Source organism: Phocoena phocoena, chromosome 20 (assembly GCF_963924675.1).
Source record: "Phocoena phocoena chromosome 20, mPhoPho1.1, whole genome shotgun sequence".
Lineage (NCBI taxonomy): Eukaryota > Metazoa > Chordata > Mammalia > Artiodactyla > Phocoenidae > Phocoena > Phocoena phocoena.
In genome coordinates this window covers 22,871,901-22,877,019 of record NC_089238.1, presented here as the reverse complement: position 1 = coordinate 22,877,019, position 5,119 = coordinate 22,871,901, and positions in this window count along the sequence as shown.

Sequence of the window (5,119 nt, the reverse complement as noted above, 5' to 3'; positions counted from 1 at the left end):
AATGAGAAATTTTATACACACCCAAGATCTCCCAAGCATCCCAGTGCTCTTGTTATCCTTTCCCAGAAAAGAAAGAAAAGCTTTAAAAGGTTCCTTGGTAGAAACTTTGGTTTGTTTTAGTGTCAAAATAAAGGAGTTGAGATGGAGGCTGTTACATCTCACCTCCCCTTACCCCCCAGGAACTTGGGTTGTAATTACAAAAGGGGATAAAAAATGGCTTTGAGAGAATTCCCCGATGGTCCAGTGGTTAAGACTCTGCACTTTCACTGACAAGGGTTTTGGTTCGATCCCTCGTTGGGGAACTAAGATCCCACAAGGCGAGCAGTGCGGCCACAAAAAAAAAAGAAAAAGAAAAAGGCTTTGAATAGCCATTTTGGTTTCTCAAGTACATAATACCTATATTAAAATAGTTCCTGGGGACTTCCCCAGTGGCGCAGCGGTTAAGAATCTGCCTGCCAATGCAGGGGACACAGGTTCGAGCCCTGGTCCAGGAAGATCCCACATGCCAAGGAGCAACTAAGCCCCTGCCCCACAACTACTGAGCCTGTGCTCTAGAGCCCGTGAGCCACAGCTAGTGAAGCCCATGCTCCTCAACAAGAAGCCACTGCAATGAGAAGCCTGTGCACTGCAACGAAGAGTAGCCTCCCCTCGCTGCAACTAGAGAAAGCCCATGCACAGCAACGAAGACCCAATGCAGCCAAAAATAAATAAATCAAAGGAAATTAAAAAAAAAAGTTCCTGCCTGGTCTAATTGCTTACTATGAGACTAGAGCACCTACAGCCACTTCAACAGCACACATGAGGATCTTGAGCAAAGTTAGAAGTAGCATCGAAAGCCAGTGGAAAGTGGGCTCTTCCAGCACCCATCCTCAGTATGTCAGATTCTCTCTTCCTCTTTCTTTTGGTGCTTCAGCCATAATAGCTTCCTTTCATTTCCTTTTACCTCAGTTAATTTGCCCATGCTGTTCCTTCTGGCTGAATATTTGCTACTCCTCTTTACCTCATTAACTCTACCCATCATGCATATTTCTTCCAGGAAGTCTCCACTTCCACAGGGAAGCCCCACCCTACCACAGGTCAGATCTCCTCGTCAGTGGCCTTAGAGCCCCAGAATAGTACCTTCATAATTGTGATCACTGTAGTTATATATTTATTTGTATAATAGTACGTGTTTGTATGAGATTCACAACAGCAGGAACTTTATTTTACTCACAAGATTGTATCCCCATCAAGAGCACAAGGTCCAGCACATAGTAGGTACCTAGTAAGTATTAAATGAATGAATAAGTGTCAGGGCCAGTATCATCCATTTTGTAGAAAGCCCTTGTTTTGGTAATGGTGTAAGTAAGGAATATGTTTGACAGCAGATAATTGAAAACCTAATGAAAAGTGGTTTAAAATGTAGGTCTTGTTTCCTATAATTTATGAAAAATTTCAGACATACAAAATACTTAAATTTTACAGTGGACACCTGTATGCCAACAGCCTAGATTGTACCACTGACATTTTACTATACTGTATTTGCTTTATCACTTATCTACCCACGTAGCCATCTTTTTTTATGCATTTTTTTTATGCATTTCAATATAAGTTGCAGGCATTGGCACATTTTCCCATAAATACTTCAGCATACATATCATTACTTAGATTTCAATATTTGCTTAAGGTTTTTGTTGAGATAAAATTTAAATTCAATAAAATGCCTAAATCTTAAGAGTAGTTTTCATTTTGACAAATGCCAGTACTTGTGTGACACAAACCCCTATTAAGATACAGACTATTACTATCAGCCCAGGAAGTTCCCTCATAACCCTTTTCATTTTATCCCCACCCTTATCCTCCAAGAGGCAAATGCTGCTCTGATTTTTTTCTACCATGGAATAGTTTTGCTTGTTCTAGGACTGCATATAAATGGAACTACAGTATGTGCTCTTTTGTGTAAGGCTTCTTTTACTGAGCATAATGTTTTTGAGATTCATCCATTTTGTTGTATGTATCAGTAATTTGTTCCTTTTAAAAGCTGATTCATATTCCATTAAGTGAATGTACTACAATTTGTTTATCTATTTATGTTTACCTATTGATAGACATTTGTGTGTTTTTTCCCCATTTTGGGTCCATTATGAATAAAGCTGTTATGAATATTCTTGCACAAGTCTTTTTGTGGACATATATTTTCATTTCTCCCGAATAAATACTTAAGATTGGAAATATGGGTCATAGGCTGTGTGTATATTTAGTTTTCCTAGACCTTTTTCGAAAGTAATTACAGTATTTTATACCCCCTTCCACTAACATATGATGTTATTAGTCTTTAATTTATCTATTCTAGTGGGTGTGGAGCTGAATCTTATTTTGAGCTATTTTCTGCCTTTCACATTATAGGGCATCTAGGGAGGCAGGTCACAACTGGGGTGCTACTCAACAATGAGCAACCCAGGCACTTTTTAGTTTTCTATTCATCCTTCTTAGTGGATTGATGATAATTCCATGCATGGCACCTAGGGTAGCCAGCCTCTAAGATGGCTCCCAATGATCTCTGCCTTTTGGTGTTCTTGCCCTTGTGTAATTTCCTCTCATTGAGTGTGGGCTGGACTTAGTGACTTGCTTCTAATAGAATACAGCAGAAGTGATGTGATGCCACTTCTGAGATTAAGTTATAAAAAGAATGTGGCTTCTGTCATTCTTTCTCGGATCACTCATTCTAGGGGAAGCCAGTTGCCATGTTTCGAGGCACATCTGTGAAGAGCCCATGTGATGAGGGACTGTGGCCGCCAACAATTAAATGAATGAACTTAGAAGTGGATCTCCGCCTAGCTGAACATTCAGATGAGACTGCAGAACCACATCTGTTTTAAGCCGTTAATTTTGGGGGTAATTTGTTATGAAATGATAGATAACTAATACAACACCTCATTGTCTCACTGTCATAAGATGGCTGCTTTACCTCTAGGGCCTCATATTCATGCTCCAGACAGTAAGAAAAGTGTGAAAGGCAAAGGACAAAGAGGTTTTTTGGTCATGAATCACTTCATTTTTATCAGGAACTCAGAGCCTTTCCAAAAATCTCACTTAGCAGACTTCGGTTTACATCTTATTGGCCAGAGATAACACCACATGACCCACTCCTACTTAGAAGATGGCTAGAGAGAAGGGGGGACCTGAATGAAGTTTGCATCAGACAGCTGTCAGTGCCTGCCATGTAAAGCACTTCAAAAGCCCCACAGAGATGAAGACCTCTTCCTTAACACTCACACCAGCCAAGTGCCCTTTTGGGAAGATTTCCATAAAAAGGACCCAGTCAAATGAAATTTTCAGAAAACTCCTCAGGGCCAGGATTGCTGGGCCTGGGTTCCCGATTCATGCCCTACACCATTCTCCTGGGAAAACTGAGGTACTATCTTCCTCTGCTACTTCTATTCCTCCATTTCTTTGCATTAGAAAATTCAGAGTCATCCTGAAAATGTCCATGACCGCCACTCTCTCCCAGCAAAATAGCTCCTTAAGTTTTGCTAATATTATGGCCTTCATATTTAAAAAATTCCACCCCTCTCTTTATTGTCCATCCTCTCCCCATGCCTCAGGTCTAAAACCTGAGGTATTTTTCTGGCTCAATCATTATCAACTTCAAATACAATCCTGTTACTCCCCAACTTAAAACCCTTACTGCCCCATTGAACTCAGTATGAAGTCCAAACTCCTTCCCATGGTAGCAAAGACCCTGCCTGCATAGCTGGATATGATCCACATCTCCAGCTTTAACTGTTTGCCTTGCACTTGGTGTGCTCACAAAGCTAAACTCCTGACCTCTCTGCCTTTGCTTACACTGTCTCATCTGCCTGGTGAGTTCTCACTTTTGATTGGGCAATTCCACCTGACTTACTTAGGGATTCAGTTTTGGAAATAACTCTTCTAGAAAGCCTTCTAGGACCACCAACACCCTCAACAGTGGGTCAGGTGACCTCATTAGCTGTGTACAAATCCTTTTCCCTTTTGCGGGGGTGGGGGGTCATATTAGGTTAACCTAGTAGAAAATTCAGATAGTACAATAGGATATGGAATATGTCTCCCTCCTCTTCCTGCCCTCCAGTTCCTATTACCAGTTTCTTAATGTATATGCAAGCATAAATAAATATATTTTCATATTATTTTTGCACAGTTAAACAAGGTGTACTATACTTTGTTTTTCTAGTTAATACTATTTTGGAGATCATTATATCACTTTACATACAGAACTATCATTCTTTTGAAGAACTGCAATGACATTTCGTTGTATGCATAACTTAATTTGCTCAAGCAATTTGTTGATGGACACATGGGCTGTTTCTGATTTTGTTTTGAAAAGCAGTGCTGCGAAGTGCAGCATTTTTGCACAAATCCATTTGAGCACATGGAGAGTATCTTTCCAAATTCTTAGGTATGGGATTGCAAGATCAAAGGCGAGGTGAATTTTAAATTTTGATATAACACTCTAGTCAACCGACTTATTCTTTCCAACAACAACCCAAATCCCCTGTATTCGAATGTTGGGCCGTCTACACTTCTAGACTACGTGTTTGAGGGCAGGCACCTCCTAGTATTCACATTTGTGTGGCAGAATTGGCCCTTAATACATATTTGACTTAACGAATTTTATACCTCGCAGAACCGAGTCCAGGGCTGGCATATAGCAGATTCATCAGATGTCTATTACAATTCCTCAATGATTAGACTCGCTAACATTTACTGAAGTTTATCAAACGGCAGGATCTGTGCCAAGCCCTCTGCCTCCCACCGCCTTTTTCACTCACGTTCTCCTTCCTCCGGGGGAGGGGGCGGGCTCAGCACCACGACCCGCCCTGTCTGTGCATTCGTTGGTCGAACCTGACGCCCGTTACTGCCGAGTCCCGGCCAAACCACGCCTCCACGCCGTTCGTCTGGCCCAGAGAGGGCGTGTCCATCGTCCCGCCGGACGAGCCAGTCGGTCTCCTCTCGTGAGAATCGATACGCCCTAGAGGACCGGAGCGGCGCGGGTGGGGGCGTGTCCCGCGGTCCCTCGGAGCCCGCGCACGCCGCGCCCCGCCCCCTCAGCACGCAGGCTCCGCGCGAGCTCGCGCACGCGCGCGCGCGCGCGCTCTTC